General features: G+C 35.7%; 1 long non-coding RNA gene across 1 annotated transcript in view; it reads left to right on the top strand.

Annotated features, from left to right (window-relative positions):
• Window positions 1-178: 178 nt before the first annotated feature.
• The window catches only part of LOC115896934, a 73760-nt gene continuing 54237 nt past the window's right edge, over window positions 179-19701 (top strand). Inside the window, exon 1 of the long non-coding RNA XR_004056865.1 lies at window positions 179-240. This is a non-coding gene — a long non-coding RNA (uncharacterized LOC115896934). The remainder of the gene's footprint in view (window positions 241-19701) is intronic.

Genomic DNA, 19701 nt, shown 5'->3' with positions numbered 1-19701 from the left:
ATTATACCTAAGCCACTAGTGTGTTACGAAAGTGCTACCTTATTCATATTTGACATGACTTATGGCTGATTTAGCATTCCTCTATGCAAGATAAATTAGATGCCTCCCTGGCAGTCATGCATGGCCTATAATATATGCAAGTTAAACAGGTAAAGGCTTATACTTTTCTTATTTTACCAGCAGAAAAAGATGTCAAAAAGAAAAGTGAGAAGGAAACTGCCGTTGATGTGGAAAAAAAAGGTATTGCACTTTCTTTGTTTCCTTAGATGGATTATGTTCAGGATGTTTACTTCATGAAAGACTCCTCATGCAACATACACAAAGTGTATACAGTTACTTATATCTACCCAAAAAGTGAAGGTCAATGCAAAACTTGCATTAGAGAAAGTTAAACAGGCAAAGAAGACTTTATTCAAGGCTATTGCAATAGGAGGGAGACTGGAACTGAGCCTGAACTCAATTCCACTAAAACAAACAAACAAACAAAACAAAACAAAACAAAACAAAATCGCAGGAGTGTTTGTAATGGTTGGTATGGGGAATCACAGGACATCTGTTTTTGCATGTTGGCCTTTCTCCCTCAAAACATAAACTTTCACTTTTATATCTCCATGACAGGAAGCAGTTTCACAACATGGAGCAAGGAGTCCAAGGAAGTTAGGCTCCTACTCTTCCACAGAAACTGAGAGATGGGGCACTATCTTTCTTGGTGATTACATTTCAGAGGGATGGCTCTCAGTTCCTTGAGAAAGGCTTTATGGGTTGTGAAACTGGAAAGTGGCTTGTAAATGTCCCAGCTACTCGAGTGGCCAAGACAGGAACATTGCTTGAGACCAGGAGGTTGAGGCTGTAGTGAGCACCCTAATTGCATTACTGCACTCCAGCCTGGATGACAGAGGGAGACCCTGTCTCCTCATCCTCTTACCAAAAAAAAAAAAAAAAAAAAAAAAAAAATGATTTATATCTCAACAGAGCCGAGAAAGAGTTTACAATGACAAGTTTTCCAGTTTTCTGAAGTAAATGCTCTAAGAAAAGGGAGATCAGGAGCCACTGAAAGTCAGAAAGAAACCTATTAAAGTTTAATCAGGGTGAGGGCCACATTGGTCAAGATACAATGAACTTGAGAAGAGATACATAGTAATAACAATAGCACATTGCAAAGATAAGAAGCTGAGAGAGAATAATGCACCCTATTAAGAAATAAGGTTATTCAACTATTTGACAGTTTCAATTTTTGCTTTAAATTTTGTTCTATTTCTATTCTTGTTCAAACATGAATATTGGCTTCTATTCAGGTTAGGCTTAAGTTTACATGGAAAAGACAAGGCTTGTGTATATGGGGTAAAAACCTAATTCCTCTCAGCTATTAAGAACTTAAAGTAAATGAGATTTCCAGATCTTTCCTGTGTAATAGTAAGCTGAAAATTGTACCCTAGAAAATGAGGTGGTAGGTAAGCTTAAACGAAGAAGATTGAAAACTTCAGGGTGGGGAACCGTGTGGGGAGGGCAGGCTGGGTTAGATGGTATTTTAGTGAAAATCTTTCCCTTTCTAGGTAGTAATAGTGTATGTGGAAAATATGATGGTGGTGAGAACCCTAAAAAGAAGAGAATAGGATGTCAACTATATAAAGATTATGATTAGCAAGCAGCCAATAGAAATGCCTAAAAATATCTGATATCATGCTATAAATGGGGTAGAAAAAATGTAAAATGTTAAGAATTGTATGATTAAACAGCTCATGAAATGAGCAGGAAGGATCAGCCAGACATTCTGTGTGTGCAAGAGTTGATTGCCCATTCCTTTGCATCCAAGTTTCCATTATTAAGGATTTATTATTGTAGTCTGTTGTTCTATTAAATATTCACTCATTTTCTTTTAAAGCTTTCTTATTTTCTGATGAAATATATATTCTATCATAAGAAGGGAAAAACAGTTCCGACTCTGTGAAGATACTGAGAAACTGCTTGCTTAGTGCAGTGGATCTGTGAAAATTACATGATTGAGGGTTAAAGATAAACCGAGATACTTCTTCCTTGCTATCGATTTTACTAAAAGAGTTGCAGAAGAACATTTTGAGGTGTAATTTTCAAGCATTCTTCATATGCATGCAAATGCAAAATCTGAAAACATGTTTTTGGCAAAACTCAATGATTGTGTGTGTGTGTGTGTGCGCGCGCGCTCATGCGTGTGTGTATGTGTGTGTGTATTTGGCTTGGTTTTAGCTTTTTGAAGGAAATGACGAAACATTTTGATGTGCAATGGTTCATGGGAAAATCTGATACTCCCCTGCCACTGGGAGACCTGTGTTACTAGCCCAGCAGTCATGTCAAAGTGAGGTTGTGAGCCACTGGCAAGAGAACTGATTATGCCAAGTATCACTTCCTACAAGGACAGTGCTCAGCCACCGAAGCAGCAGAGACCAAACTAGGGTAATGGCTCAGCACATCTGGGCAGGACTACTCAGTTAGCATTGCAAAACAAGTTTGTTCTACTTGGAACCAGTTTTCTGTTTGTATGCTTAACATTTTCACTTTTGATTACACAAAATTCCATTGGTTTTTCCAAATCAGTTCAACTGCCTGATAAAAAATATGCACAGTTTGTTTACAATCCCTTAACCCCCAAATACTCAAAATAGTGTGCGCATGTGTGTGTGTGTGTGTGTGTGTGTGTGTGTGTGTGTGTGAAAGAGAGAGAGACAGAGAGATTGAGTTTCAGTTAGTGCTAGTTTTTAACTCGTTTCTTTTTAGGGTTTAATAATTCTTTACATTTTCATGTGACAGCAATCTGGTTTACAAACAGCAAGTTTTAAGCTTATTATGAAAGTAGTAAAATTTTATAGAGATAATGAGAGAAATTGAGAATAACCTGAAATCTTGAAGAGCTGGGGAAAATATTTCATTTCTTCCTAAAATAGAGGAATATGGCAGAGCATATGATCTCACTACTGTGGCCCCAAATAGTAACAGATTTATAAGGCATAAGATATGCCTACATGCTTATTTAATATTTGAGTGTTATTGTGATATTTTATTATATTTATGTTAATGTTAATATTATTTATATTATAACATACACACATTTAGTTATATGCTATTTTATTTTTTTCTCCTTATATTTTATTGTTACGCTGGCACAACAAACCTAAGGCTTAAACTCTACTCAGTGATAAATGGGCTTCTGCCGTATGACACTGGTAAATCACACTTTGGCAGTGATCTCTGGGGAAGATGTGGATGGGTGGGCTTTATATGATACAAAATTGCCAGCCCATTAATTAATAAGGGTTGAAACTGAGCAATTGGCACATTGGGGTTAATTATAACACTCTTTTATTTAGTGTACATTTGAAATCATCCATGGTAAAAATAAAAAATAAATACCTGCCACTTAAAAACATGATGTAAAATTTTTAAAAAAATCATCTCGATATTTTTGCAAAGTTATAAGGTACATTTTCACTTAAAGAAATACAATGAAAAAAATCAATGAAAGAAATAAAGACTTTAAAAGCATCTCTCTAGGTTTATATAGGACTTCAGTGCTAGAAACACTAAACACTGTAGTTAGTTCTACTAGAAGACATTTCATACTGGGAACTGAGTACCTCCAATGTTATTGAAAGACTAAAAGAATTGAAATCAAATAGTCAAAATTTGGATGATGAAGCATCAGGGTAGATCAATAGGTTAGGAGACTGCTTTGTTCACTAGCACTGTCTCCTCACACCCATGAAGACTGGATCCTGGAAATGTGGAGGCAGGCCTCAGCAAATTACTAACATCTTCACTTGCCAAATCATTCATCTGCTCTGCCAAACCATTTCTGCTTTCAGTCTGGTGGAACTTGTTATGTCTCCAGAACTCTGGCTGCAAGTGAGTCTGTAAGATGCATTCCAATTCTCCCAAGTGGAAGTGGGGGTGAAATGGAAGTTGAAAGAAGCTATCAACAGTATCTATAAAAACGATCCTTTCAGAAATGTCCAAGATGATACAATTCATACAGCAAGAGACGGCAAGAGACGGTTTTTGAAGGCCTACACTTTATAGTGATGAAACCTATCTTGGAGTTCCCCCAAAAGATGAAAAGGATGATACAACTAAGCAACATGATCAAATTTGGCAATTCCAAGTGTTCACAAGTCACACTTACCTGAAGTTTATGTTACTGTTCACCTTCACTGTAGATAAAAGAAGCATGGATGTTCTTTCTCTGTCCCACCACAAGGTGATATTTTTGAAGAAATAACGTTTCACCTACTTGATTAGATTATAATATTTGAACAATTAACATGTTGACTTGTCTCATAACAAAACAATTATAACCTGGGCAAAACATATAGACACATAAGAGAAACAGGCCAAAGCTAAGATGACCCATTGCTGTTGGGTTGGCCTTTTCATAGTTACAATTGTAAACTTTTTGGAGTTAAATTTGTCATTATCTTATATGTTTATAAACTTATTAACTGTGAAAATAATTTTGACAAAATAACTGTTGATAATGGTATAAAATCATATTTAATTATCACACTTTACAATAGGATTTTTTTTTCAGGAATTACATGTATAGAACTATAAATTACAAGAAGGATATTAAAAGCCACATAGCTTTTCTGAAATAAGCTACTAGAAAAGAATGGATTTGTTCATTCATTCGTGCATGCATCTTGAAGGGAATATTTAAAAAAATGCCTACTATATGCCAAGTTTGTACTAGGTGCTGAATACACAGAAGTGGATAAACAGACAAGATCTGCCCCAGTGGAGCTTACAGTTTGACAAGTGAGGCACACAGTGAATAAAGACAAAATGTTCATAAGTTGAACTCTGAGTAAGGGCCGTGGAGAAAATAAATTTAAGGCAATGATTGAAAATAATGCGTTGGGGTGGGAAGCTATTTAAATAGATAAGGTTATTAGAGCAGGCCTCTCTGAGAGACAACATTTAAATTGAGATCTGATGTATTGAAAAGACTCAGCCATTGATTCCTGTATCATTGTGTGATGTATATATATATACACCATGTGTCGGGGAAGGAGAGAGTGGTTTGTATTAGGAGTCAGAATAGGAAGGAACATGTATGGGTGTTTGGATTTTATTAAAAGTGTAATGGAAGAAATTGAGTTGAAGTTTTAAATATAGCAATCTTTATAGATTATAGTTAGTGCTCTTGGAATAGACGAGATTAAAAAGAGACGTGTCAAAAGAAAAAGGGAATAGAATCCAGGATCAAGACCTGGGGAAGTGCAACACGTACAAATTCAATAGTGGAAAATAAAGCAAGAGAGGCTGAAAGGAATTGCCAGAGAAATGAAAGGAAAAGTTAAGAGCTTGGTATTACAGATGTTTCAGAAATGGATGTTACAAAAAGCAAAAAGTTATCAACTTTGTGAATGTCACTTACAGTTTGTTTTACGAGGGCAGAAGACACAAGGGCAGTCGGCGGGGTGAAAGGATAAAGCCAGGTTGGAATGGGAAGTGCAAAAATGGAGACCGAGGTGGAGATTTTGCGGGGAAGGGGGAAGGATTATGGCTGTATGAGGAGTAAAGTGTTTTGTGTTTTGTCTAGGTTTGCTTTAATAGTTCAATCTAGTGTCCGATGTACATAAACAGAATATAGGAGATTGATGCTCAGAGGGACAGAATATATAAGCAGAAATCGAAAAGATAATTGAGAAATCATAGTTTGATGAGTATGTGGTGAAAAATATTCTTTTATTTTTGGAAATAATACCACAGGTGCTCTGATATTTTAAAAGTTGATGTTTTCAAATCATGACTAGGATTCTATGCAGATTGCCTTAAAAGAGAGGCATGCATTTGTAAGATATACAATATATGATTAGATGGCTCTGGTGATAAAACTAAAACTCCAATAATAAATACATTCTGAGATAAAAGCCTCAATTTTAGAAAAAGATGTATCCAAAATGTCTTTTGTGCTTACTGAGGAAAGTTTGTGAAATGTATTTTAGCAAAGCTCTTTAAGGATCATTCATTTACAATATGCCATTAGAGCTTTACACTGAAACATCTTTGTGGTGATGAACTGATCAGGTAAGATTCGTCTAGTATAGAACTCGTAAAGAATTTGTGCTGTTTTGAGGGATACATTCATATCTATTTCCATAGAGTATTTTCAATTACTGTATGGGGCAAATAATATTAAATTCTGCACAAACTAAAACCTTTGGCTATCTGCTTTCTCTCTACAAAATCTGCTTTTGTCATTGAGAAATTGCAAAGAGTCTTTTACAGAAGCTTATTGCTTTGAATATATCATTAAATGTTATTGTCTACCAGGCATTAGAATATCATCTATTTTACTTTTGAATCTTTTGTAACAAGTTGTTCTAGCTCAAAATAATATATATGGCAGACTATAGATCACTTAAATTTCTACATTTACATGTAACTAAAAGAAACCTATTTGAAATATTTATGTGTACATTTATAACTGTACAAAATAATATATAGTATCTTTCATATGTATTCATGTTAAGTTTTAGTTTAAAAGAACATCCTTCCATTTTCTAGACTTGTGTATTGAGAAGATTATAGCTTTTTATTTCTGATCACCCACATCTTTCTCCTTATTTGAAAAGCACTTGGTTTTAGAAAGTTATCTTTTCTCTGGGGTTTTGCAAACATGTGTTTGGGCAAGATTTAACAAATGCGTCCGATTGGTATTGTTAGACACTGAAATCTAGATAATTTTTTTCAGGATATTTGATAGTAATCCAGTAGTTACTATCAAGTTATAAAATATAGATAATTCACACACTTTTGAGTGATATTGGGGCAGTTATATTATTTTATATTCCAGATAAAATTTTTAAAAGTTCATTCAGATAAGTGAAAAATGGGAAATCTAGTACAAATTAAACCTGGTTTAATCAGTAATCCCCAGCCGTGACTTAGTGAGGCTTCACAATTATAAGGCAATAGTAGATTCCTTTCAAGTTAGCTTTTTGTTCTGCAACAGGTTAAGTTGCAAATCTGAGTTCCGATGATGGCAGCTTGACTGGCTATGTTTGAAGGGTTCTGAGGGAAACAGAGTATATTTTCAAGTGTTTTATAATCATGGAACTTATGTAAGACAATAGTTGTTTACACCTTTGAGAATAAGAGATTTTCCAACAGTGGAAAGTCTTATGACTTGTTACTTACTATGATATATTTGACTACCTCTGATATTAGCTCTGGATTAGGCATATGGAAGCTAATCTGTTTTAGAGAAGGTAAAATGGAGTTACCACCATGACTTATTGTGGGAATATCTGAGATAACTTTTCACGTATTCACTTTTGGTTTGAACAATACAAAGGTGTGCTTGGGTTGAATGCAAAAATGAGGTAAGGGCATTTTAGTTTAAAAAGGGATTTAAAAATAAATATAAAAACTCAGAAAGAGAGAAGGTTCATTTTAGAAATATTTAGGCCTGGAAAAAAAGGACTAGTATATATGTGACTATTTTTCATCTATTTAATGTTTATTTTGGGGACTTGGGGTTACCCTCCCTGAGGACATAAACAAGATCACCCCTAAACTTGAGAGTTGTGTTATATTATATTGTATTATATTATATTTATTTTTTTGAGACGGAGTCTTGCTCTGTCACCAGGCTGGAATGCAGCGGCATGATCTCTGCACATTGCAACCTCTCCCTCCCGGATTCAAGCAATTCTCCTGCCTCGGCCTCCCGAGTAGCTGGGACTACAGGCACATGTCACCACGCTAGGCTAATTTTTTGTATTTTTAGTAGAGACGAGGTTTCACCATGTCAGCCAGGATGGTCTCAATCTTCTGAACTCGTGATCCGCCTGCCTCAGTCTCCCAAAGTGCTGAGGTTACGGGCATGAGCCACTGCGCCCAGCCTATTTTATTATTGTTGTTGTTATTATTATTATTGTTATTATTATTATTATATTTTGAGACAGGGTCTCGTTCTGTCTCCCAGGCTTTAATGCAGTAGTGCAATATCATCTCACTGCAGCCTCAACCTCCTGGACCCAAGTGATACTCCCACATGAGCCTCCTGTGTAGCTGGGACCACAGGCACATGCCACCATGCCTGGTTAATTTTGTTTATTTTTGTAGAGGTGAGGTCTCACTGTGATTTAACAAATGCGCCCGATTGGTATTGTCAAACTCCAGGCTAGTGTCAAACTCCTGGACTAAAGTGATCTTCCTGCCTGCATTTCCCAAACTGCTGGGATTACAGGCATAAACCACTGCACTCAGCCTTGTGTTATCTTTTATTAAGTTCTTTCAACAGGGAGAATTGAAATATATATAAAGAAGAATCAATAAATATCAGTAAATAGACCACATATTTCTTCTCTGTATGCATTGATATATCAATATTTTTACCAGGTCTTACACACATATATTATATAAATTATTTTAAATTCCAGTTTATATTTATTAATAGGATAAATTATTTTCTGAAAAAAAGTAAGAAATAAAATAATGTAATTACACAGTAGTCTCTCGCAAATGTCATAAATTAAATTTTCCTGGGAAAATGGCACAGAGTGGCACAGGAAGTGGAATGTCAGTTAAACCAAGTTATTTTTAATCTGTTAATCTCAATTTAAAAATATGGAGAGATTTTGATCGATTTGTTAGACGATAATGTGACAGTGTGGCCTGAGTTTTCCTTGTGATTTGAGATATGTATTTAGTATTGCAGATGTGAAATATCCAGGCGAATTTTGTTGTTATATATCCTAGAAGTCTACAGGATTTTCCTTTCAGTGCAAGTAAAGCTTTAAAAACATCAAAGTGGTATCTCCCTCAACTGCAGCCTCTCTAGAGATCCCAAAAGTGTATTTTTGAAACAACAGCAAATTCTGCCGGTATAGATTCATTTTATCAGGAGCATTTTAAAGTAATCATAAGAACAGTTATTAAATCAGTTTTCTCATTTAATCATAAGAACTCTGTAAGGTAACTATTATAATCCACTTTTTATAGAAAGAGAAATCCAGCATGGGGATAGGTAAATAACTTGCCCATCATCACCAGTAAGTAGAGTGAAGTCAGTATGAAAGTCACCAAATTAAGCTTCACTGTCTTGTGGGACCTAAAAGCACATGGTCTTCTAATTCTAGGAAACAATGGTGGTAGACTGCTTTAGTGTCTTATTTTTTTCCTTCCTCTTTTTCTTTTTTTGCTAATTTCCTTGAGATGATATTGCAGACAGTGGTAAACATGGAGGAAAAAATGCAGAAGAGATCCTGTAGGTCTGACTCTTACTTCTCTTGTAGAAATTATGCTTTCCTTCATTCATTCACTCAACAAATATTTAATAATCCCATAATATATGCAAGGAAATCTGCTTAATGTTGGACATAGATCAGTGTAATAGACATAGAACTTGTCTCCAAGGACTTCAGCAAACAGATAAGTAAAAATTATACCATGAGCACTATAATAGGGTAAATGCAAGGGCTCACGTAAAAATCAAGGCATAAGTATAGAAATTATTTCACTTTTACGGTAGGTGGGTGACTATTACAGATCTAGAACAGGGACACCACTGGCCTATATAATTAGGTATTTGACCAAGACACATATCATATTTATTTTTAATCCAGATAGAGACAAACACTTTTAACAGTGGTATATCACTGAAGATACTTGATCTTGCAAGTGGCAGGTGATCTAAAAGAAGGAATTTATTAGTTTATCTAACTACTATTCTGTAGTAAACTGGCTTTGAGTTTAGCTTGATGCAGAGGTCACATGATATCATCAGGATATTTCTGTCTCTCTGTTTTTGGACTCGAGTCCCTTGGGATTGGCCCATGTAGCTGTGAATTGGCCATAGGTGCTGCCCTATATCATCTCTTGTTCCTGTCCTGCTAGGGGCTTGGGAAAGCGGGGGCGGGGTGGGGAGGGGTGGCAGGAGTGGAATAGATCAGTGTCCTGAAAGGTCAAACAAAAACTTGAGTAGTATCAGTCTCCATAGGCGCATTCCTGAACTAACCTTTTTGGTGAGGGTGAAAAAATAATCTGATTGTTTTATCTTAGGCCATGGGTCCTATCCCTCCAGCAGAGAAATTACATAAACTTTATCCAAAACATTTGAGCTGAAAATGGATTGGGTGATGATTCCCTAGATTAGGTTTAAAAAATGATGAAATGGAGTAACTACAACATTGAAAAAGAAATATAATAATTCTCTTCAAGAAGTCATTTCTAGATGGTGAAAATATTGGTGATATGATTTCTTTATTTTTATTTAGAGAATAACAAGGGAGAAATTTTAGTGTCATCTATGGAGGGAAAACTTAAGTATTTTAGAAAACCAACCCAACATAGAATAATGTAGTGTGATCAACAAAAGCAAATGAAATTTCAGGTTTCATTCATGAAAATATTATGTCTCGTAAAGATTGAAATCCTTTCCCTCTACTTTGTAGTTTTAGAATTATACTTGGATAATAGTCTTTAATTTTAATAAAGATATTTTGAAACAAACCAGATTATATTCAGGAAAGAGTAGTTCAGAAATGTGGATGTGTAATATGGAAATGAGGAAACAGAGAACATCAAAGCCATGTTTCTAACTTTGATCTACTCTCCTATTTACGTGTAGACTTACTTTTTATTATCCATAAGAATGAGGACTCCATGGTGGAAGTTAGAAGTAGACAATGTGGGATGTTCAAGATTATATGGGGAAACTTTTAAGTCAGTGAACGCTGCCATTTGAAGTTTTCAAACAGAGGAAGAGTGGGTATCTTTCTTGAATTTGTGGAGGTAATCCTGTAAGAAAAAGGATTACATTACTTTTGACAAGACTTACAAGATTCTATTTTTTCAAAATTAAACATCTGGCTAAATGAAACTGATGTCTAGATTATTTAAATTTTGAAGTGAAGTTATTATTATTATTGCTATCATTGTCTTAAATTTAGCCACTTGTAAATTTAGCCACTTGTAACCTCTTCTAGAAGGTTAGTTATTTAAAAAAAAAAAAAAAAAAATGCTGTGGTCAAGAGTTTATTCCAGGAAGTGAGGCCATAGTAAATGTTCACTATATATAATCTGAATTTCCACCATCTCTCCTGACTGCCTATTCCAGCAAAAGCATCACTGTGAATCTTATCATAGAATGTTTTATTGATGTCTGCATAAACCAAGGGCACTAAAAAATTAAAATTTATTACACATGTGGAATAATGATTCATTGTCCTCAGGGCAAAGAAATATCTTGAGACATCTCAGTAGAAAAACCCCAAAGACAATAAGCCTAAGGTAGAAGAGAAAGTTTAATAATTATTTATAACGCAAAAAATAGGGAAAAATGATTCAGACAGACCAGAAAATAAGAATTGTGGTTATTTTTTGAAAGTTTGTTTGTTGTAAGTAGTTAAAGGAGGCTTGAGGAGCACGTGTAATAAATTGCCTCTGCAATTAAAACAGTATTTTTCAAAAAATAATTTATGGCAGTATAAACAATTAAGTAATTCTGTTAGTCACTTGCACATATCCTGTTAGCTACATTAATTTTGGAATATAAGGTCAAAAATGATGAAGTATCTTATGCTAACAGACAAAGTAGCTAATGCTAAAAAACACTAGAAGGAAAGGCACATAAAATAATTGCCTTGAAAGATACCGTGCTGGTGTAGAGGTGAGAATATGTTATGCAAATCTGAGGAGAAAGGAGAAAATACACCATGGCTTGGACATGTGATGCAAGCCTATCAGTGGAATATGGTAAACCACTTGGATTGTCTTCTGTCTAAAAACTATGTATAGACACCAACATTCCCAGGAATTTGTACTACTTACTATTGCTCCACTATGCCGCGCATGCAGCAGGGGCTCAGTGGACATTTGTGAAATCAATCCTAAGTTAACTTTTGAAAGAATGCCTGGTGATTCCATTATGTTTTAGAAATGGAATCCTAATAGTTCACCCTCTCTTTTCTGAGACTACTGTCTCTGAACTGTTCCTTTTTTAAAACTCTCCTTTACCTTTTCACCCTTCTTCTCAATCAGCCCAATTATTTGCTTCCTATTTTTCTCAGAAAATAAAAATTAGAAGAGATCTCCCACAAGTTCTGACCATCAGATCCCATAATGTACCTCATCTGTCTCCTTACATTCTCTGCCTTCTTGGCAGAATACAATACAATACAATGGTTTCCATGTTCATACTTCTACGAAAAATCTTTCCACTGGTGCACAGTATGCCTTCCCCACCTGCTAACTAAGGAGCACCACTCCTGCGATTCTCTCCTCTGCAAATTCATTTTGATTTCTATGGTCGTTCTCAGTAGCATAAAATGTGTTATGTCATATGTGTGCATATGTATCTCTCTGTGTGTGTAGATAGCTAGATGATAGATAGATAGATAGATAGATAGATAGATAGATAGATAGATAGACAGACAGACATGTTGTGTGCTATATAAATATCCTGGTATTGACAGCACATCCTTTTCAAATTTCTGTCTGATTTCTCAGATCCCCTTTACAGCTAAACTCCTCATAAGCGTTGTCTACACTCTCCTTCCAGTCTCTCATCCCTACTGTACTCAAGCTTTCATCTCCACCACAGTTCTTGTCAACTCTCCCTATTACCATGTCCAAAGGTGAACTCCATTCTCAAGAGCATTTCACAGCGTCTTTCTTCACTCAGCCTCTTAGACAATATTCTTTCCTTTTAAGTTCTCTGGTCACTCTCTTGTTTTATTTTGCTGGTTTCCTCCCTTTCTTTCTGGAGTCTCAAATTGGAAGCACTCTAGGGCTCAATTCTCTCTCTATCCTCACTTCCTTGGTGATCTCATGGTCTCATAAGTTGAAAACCATGCTTATAATAATGACTCTCAAATGTGTATCTCCAATTGTGGCCTCTCACTGAACTCCAAACTCACACCTTCATCTATCCAATTGCCTATTCACCATCTCCATTTAAATATCCAGTAGACTTCTCGAAGTTAATATGTTTTTTTAAACAAAGAACAACACCCCTCATCTACACACACACACACACACACACACACACACACACACACCCACCCCTCTACCTCTGAATACTGAATATGGCTCTATACTCAATATTTTCCTCTTATTAGTAAATTATTACAACTTTTTCTTCCCCAGGCTTAAATCTCTCTGGCCACTGTTGACTCCTTTATTTCTCTTCCTTAATTCATTATTAAATCCCCTCATTTTCACCTTTGAAATATGTTTAGTAGCTGAACTTTTCTCACTACCTTTATGAACCACATCAGCTCTGGTACCATAGCCTGTTTCCTCTAAAGTCAAGTTGATAGTGTAACAACAATATGAAAACCCTTGAAAATTTCAGCAACTTTGAAAAATGAGAAAGCTTTATCTTGTTCATGCACAAGTTGGGAAAGTTGCTATACTCATCATAGCCGCTTAGGCACCCGGGTTGATGGACCTTTACAGAGGTTTCCACTTCACTCAGAGTAAAATCTGAAGTCTCCACAAAGGTGTAAAAGGCTATTCATCAACTGAAGGGTGAAGATAACACCTGGGCAGCCTTTCTCATGCAGCAAAGCCATTAACTGAGGTCCTAATCGCACATGCTTGCCATTTGTAATCATTTGTTACTTGAAGAAATTTCTTCCATTTCCAATAGAACTCACAGTTTCAGCATTTAGATTTCAAAAGTACATGTACAATTTAATTTCCTATTGTAACTGAATTTTAGCTTCACTCAAATTTTATCAAAATGACAAGACAAATTAGCGTATGAAATCTTAACTAGCAAGTTAAAAAAGAAAATGCAGACAGAAAGCTAATTGATGCATGAGTTATTTTTTCTTGTTTATAGAGGGCCTGTGAAAACATAATGCATATAAAAAGAGCTGTGACTTCAACTTTGCTGTAAAATGGTCCCTATTGAAAGGATTTAGCCTTGGTGAGAAGGTGTGGATGTGTGAATGTCATTGTGAAAAAAGTAGGGCAGAATAACCAATTAGGGACAGGAAAGGGCAGTGAGGCAGGAGGGAGTTAAAGATTGCAGGTTAGAAAAGTTTTTTTTTTCCAGTTTGATGCCTTGGTAACATGAGGCATAAAGTTTCCATATGTGCCTTTGAATGTGGATGGGTAGAGTATATAAATACGATGATTAAAAACTCATATTCTTGCCTAATAAAAGACTGAATCAACAAAAAATGACAAGGGACAGTTCTAATTTTCCTCTGGCATTTCTCTTTCCTTCTTATTCTGCTCGTTTGGTGAATGACCCTTCCCCTAAACTCCAACCATGTAGGCTCAAATGGGGTTTCAAGTTCCTGTCATCATTCCACCTGTCACTTTCCCCATGAGTGTGGGCCCATGACCCAGGTTGGGCCAGAGTGCTGTCCATGTGCTTTAAATAAAAAGGAAAAAAGGAAGATGATTTCTTTTTATAGATGGTAATTTGAGTGAGGGCAAGAAATGCTGTTGGCCATATTTACATCCTAGATGTGGTAGCATTTTAAAAATAATGCTGCCCCATAAAATAAGATAAAACAACATACTAAGGTAGAAGTTTAAAGGTATTTCAAGACTATGATTCATGTATCCCTGGAAAGCACTATTCCCCTGACCTCCTGACATTACACTACATGATTTAATTAATTCTTCATTTTGTCTAAGTTAGTTTATATTTGTATTTTGTAATTTTCAAACTAAATGTTTATTACTCAAATAAACATCCATACAGATTTAAAATAGTTATAGCAATTTTAAAACTTGAATAATGAGAGTGAGATAACAAACTAAATAAAACATTTTATGTTTGATATAACTCACCTTGCTGCACAACTTCTTATAGGAGGAAAATAACTTCTCTGATAATTGTTTAAATGTGCCTATTTTGGTAGCTGGTTTAGAGAGTGAACAAATATGTATTTATTTAATGAGACTTAGGAAGCAAAATATATTTGTCAATTCAGCATTTACTTGCCAGAAAACATTATGTTAATGTAAATTTAAAAAATTTTATAACTAAAAGCAGGGGTAACTTTCATTGGTTTTATCTTATGAATAAAATAGGAAACAAAATTCAAATGCTTCTTTTAATTTTATTCTGAGCTTTAACTTCTGTTTTTTAAATGTTTAATGTGAAAAGATGGCATTTTATAGCTGGAGTATAAAATTAACAACATGTTTATTCCTCCAAACTATTAATAAACACAGTGAGACAGCCCAAGACAAATTAGACACAGCTACCCATAACGCTGTTACATTTATTTGCTTTGCTAGTAATTATAGTTAGAAAATATCCACTATCGTTTGTGCCAGATAGTAATCCATAATGTATTCCTGTTATACCTTTTTACTAATTTTTTCCTAATAGCCTCTTGAAGGAAACACACAACCTCTTTATTATAATCTATATCTACAGCAGATTTAGTAGGTTTTAAAGCCTGTTATAGTTGTCATTGAGGATAAGTAGAGGGGTTTGCAATCTAGAACTTAACCTTAGGTAATAAGTACTGAAGACTTTCTTTGTTAGGTCTAACTCTTGTTACATAAACTTGCTTCATTTTATTTAACCATTTTGACCTAAAATAAATTGTGAGCAACAATGATTCCATTCAAAAATTTTTTAAAGGTGTGGAATTCCCACTATTTTGTGGGGAACTTTTATGTCTTTGACTCATCATGATTAATTTAGTCCAAATTAGTTTTTAAAATATATATTGGATTGCTTTTCTTGGAATTCCAATGAGAGGAATGTTGGATTCAGAGTTATAAAGGATATTATCATGACTCTCTCTCTCAATGTCTATTTTCCCATCTCCCATCAGCTTTCCTGCTTAATTAAGGTTTTGGATAAAAACTCTATACTTTGTAACAAGATTGCTTCTGTAAATGTCAGGCTTACAAAGTCGTTAAATGCTGAACTCCAAGGAAAAAACACTCTGAATTCAAAATTCTAAGGGAATTTTCTGATTGGCCAAACTTGGGTAACATGTTAGATGTGTGGGCAGAACTGAATACAGTTATGTCCCCACAATTGGTTCTAAGATCCCTCAGGAATACCAAAATCCAAGGATGTTCAAGTCTCTTATAAAAACTGAGAGAATATTTGCATATAACCTATGCACATCCTCCCATATGCTTTAAGTTATCTTTAGATTACCTACAATATATAATACAAAATATATGTAATGTAAATAGTTGTTATTCTGTATCGGTTTGTAATTTATGTATATATTTTTATACTTGTGTTATTTTTATTGTTTCTTGGAAATATTTCAATTTTTTTTTTGTTTTTGTTTTTTTTTGAGATGTGAACTTTCTCTATAGGTTGAAGTGTAGTGGTGCTATTACGGCTCCCTACAACTTCAAACCCCTAGGCTCAAGCAATCCTCCTGCCTCAGTCCCCTGAGTTGCTGGGACTACAGGAGTGAGCCACCACTCTGAGCCAATTTTTTTTTTGGAGAGAAAGGGTTTCACTCTGTTGACCAGGCTGGTGTCAAACTCCTAACCTTAAGCAGCTCTCCTGCCTAGGCCTTCCAAAGTTCTAGGATTATAGGTAGGAGCCACTGCACCTGTCCCCAATTATTCCTGATCTGCAAAAACATGGTGGCGCTCACCCACGCAGAGCCTGTTGATGCAGAGTTGGCCATCTGTATATACTTACTTCTATGACTGAGTCCTCCTGAAAAAGTCAAAAGAGATTAGGTGGGAAGAGGATGAAGAAAAGTTCAGGTCAAGTATGAAGAGAGAACAGCAGAGACAGTGGGAAATGAAATTGGGAAGACAGATCCTGATAATTCCTATCAGGTAGCTGATGTAATTAAGTTTGTGGGCACAAATGGATAATTTACACTTCATTTGACAGGTAAATGTGCAAAGGAAAGGGATTGACAAAATCATATCTTTGCCTAAAAAGTATTAATCTTCCGATATATTGTCAAGGGCAAGAGACTAAGAGAAATAGTAATTAGAAAGTTATATCAATAAATATTACAGAGCTCAAGTCAATTACAGCAGTACTGGTGACAGGTAAGGAGAGCCTGATCCAACGTGGCAGATTGAGGAGGAGAGAGCCATGGAAAGCATTATAAAGGGAATTCACCCAGTATGTAGCAACTGAGCTTCAAAGGAAGGAAAAGAAAACATGTATCAGTATTTATTTAAATGGCTTTTTAGCAGATATATTTCCTCAGAGAATTTTGTGATCTCTGCTGTTTCCTCTCTTTTAATTGGAAGAAGAATGTTGCTAGGAAAAAAAAAAAAAAAAAAAAAAAAAAAAATCAGAGGGAAATAGATACCTTTCTGTCGTGATGACTTTTAAAACACTGTTTTCATATGAGCACTTCACTTGGCTGGTTCAGTTGTTGTTAAACAATATTTTGGGGAACCCAAAAACCATTTTCCTTTTGGCATTTAATGACAATTAAATTTTTTCCATTAATTTATAATGTGGTTCCTTTGTTAGTTAAGTAATCTTTAGGCTAGAGAAAAAAAAAAAAACAAAAAAGTAAGTGAGTCCATTCTGTTCTTTTCGACACTGAGTATCTAGCACCTAGTGTAATGCCAGCATGAAGCAGATGCTGAATCCACCCATTGAATAAACAAAGGAAGCATCTTCCATCACATGAGATGTATTTTTAGTTTTATATCCTTCAAAAAGGATTTGCCTCCCATCTGTGAATTGCTACATTCACTTTGTCTTTATTCACTTTTGCTCACTGTGGTCATGTAGAGAAAAACTAAATATTGTATTCCCAGTCTCCTCTGCTGTATGTGGAGTCTTAATTAGCTTTTCAAACACATTGCAGATAAAACCTATTAATCCTCTGACCTTCACTGAATTCAAAAGTTTTTGTGTTAATTGTTTTGAGAGAGTAATAGACAGTTTTGCTGTTTTTTAAAAAAATCCTTGCATCTCTGCCAGGAAAACAGTAGAACCAGAAAGAACATTTGAAAGGCTGCTTGTATTTGAGCTGCCATCTTTTACAATTAGTGCATGTCAGAGGACAGTCACTTCTAAACTTTATGAAAACCATTTGTTTTCTTACAGCTTTATAAAATAAGCTTTTAAAAAATGATTTCTATGCAAGAATAGCAATTAGATCATTTAAGATCATTGTAATTTTGTTTATGAAGCCCTAAGTGGAAAAGGAACTTACATTTATTGTCCACCCATTAAATTACAAGCACTTTGCTTGCATTAACTCCTTAAAACCTCAGGATCCCCCTTTACCTGTGATTTGGTCATTCATGTCAACATTCACTTCTGTTTACAAGGTTTCAATCACTCCATTGGGTACTGAAGAAAAACTGATGAAAATTGTCACCCTCATTTCACAGAAAAGCACACATTCATTTGTTTTCAAGAGTACAAATTTCTAGCGCTGATATAGGAAGGAATTAGGACTTGAAATGTGTTTTCTCTGATTCTAAAATGATTGTAAAAATTTCAATGACTATTAGCACTTGGGAAGCAGGAGGTATTCAGTAGTATCACCCAAGGTTAAGGTGACATACACACCAGTTTTCTCCTGTAGCGTTGACATACTTATTCATCACACTTTCTTTTATTCTCAGAGATGTCCAGTGTGGATGATTATGCTCCATCTCAGAAGCTTTTAAAATTGTGCATTTGTGAGTGCTTTGGGAGACCAAGGTGAAAAGATCACTTGAGCCTAGGAGTTTGAGACCAGCCTGGGCAACATAGTGAGACCCCTTCTCTCTAAACAATTAAAAAATTAACCTGGGGCTGTGGCACATGCCTGTAGTCCTGGCCACTTTGGAGGCTGAGGCAGGGGGATCATCTGAACCCAGGAAATAAGCAGCTGCAGTGAGTTATCACACCACTGTACTCCAGCCTGGGTGCCAGAGTGAGACTCTATCTCTAAAACAAAAAATAAATTTTAAAAAAGTATCCATGTGTGGAGGCTAAAGCAACTCCATCATGGAAACTAATCCAGCATGCTGACTTCTGCTTAACCTCAGTTCCTCTCAGATTTCTACTTTCAAGTACTTACCATAAATCCTGCATAATAGGCAAATTCCTCCTGAAACATCTACACCCTTTCCCTATGGTATAGAAGCCCTGGCTCTGTGGCGGTAACAGTGTGGGGATCCACCACCTCTCAGCCACCCGAGACATGGCTTCTGCTCATAAATCCCTAGGAAATACTTCTTTCAGAGAAACTGGATCTTCGGTTTCTTTTTTTAGCCTCTCAGCTCCTATGGCCTCTGGGAGTAGGTTCGCATAGACCTCCTCATCTTGAAACAGCATCTCTAGAGGTTTAGAATACCAGAATCTGTCTTCCCATCAGAGATTATGATTCAGTTCGCCTGGTACAAGGATAAGAAAGACAGCTGTGTTTTAAAAATGATCCTTGGGTGATTCTGTGCTGCCAGGTGAGCAAAAACACTCATCAAAGCTCATTTAAAAAGCAGCCATGAGCAGTGAAACAGAATGCTCTGCTCAGAGTTGAGAGCTTGGCCCTGAGGTCTAACCCTGACACTGGATGCACAATCCTCATCGTTTCAGGCTTCTGCTTTGTGTTTATACACCGATAAGATGGAATGGAGTCAATGGCTCTCTGTTGGGGTTGGGGGTTGAGTGTAGGGGAAAGAGTACATTACAAAGTCTCAAAGTATGAGACTTTGTCAAACTATACAAGATTCTGAGATTCTTGTAGCCACCTGTCTCCAAGGGATTGAGGGTGAGTGAAGAGATACTTGGTCTTT

This window comes from Rhinopithecus roxellana, chromosome 4, assembly GCF_007565055.1.
Source record: "Rhinopithecus roxellana isolate Shanxi Qingling chromosome 4, ASM756505v1, whole genome shotgun sequence".
Taxonomy (NCBI): Eukaryota; Metazoa; Chordata; class Mammalia; order Primates; family Cercopithecidae; genus Rhinopithecus; species Rhinopithecus roxellana.
The sequence above is the reverse complement of the archived record's forward strand: the minus strand, read 5'-3'. Positions and strand labels throughout refer to the sequence as shown.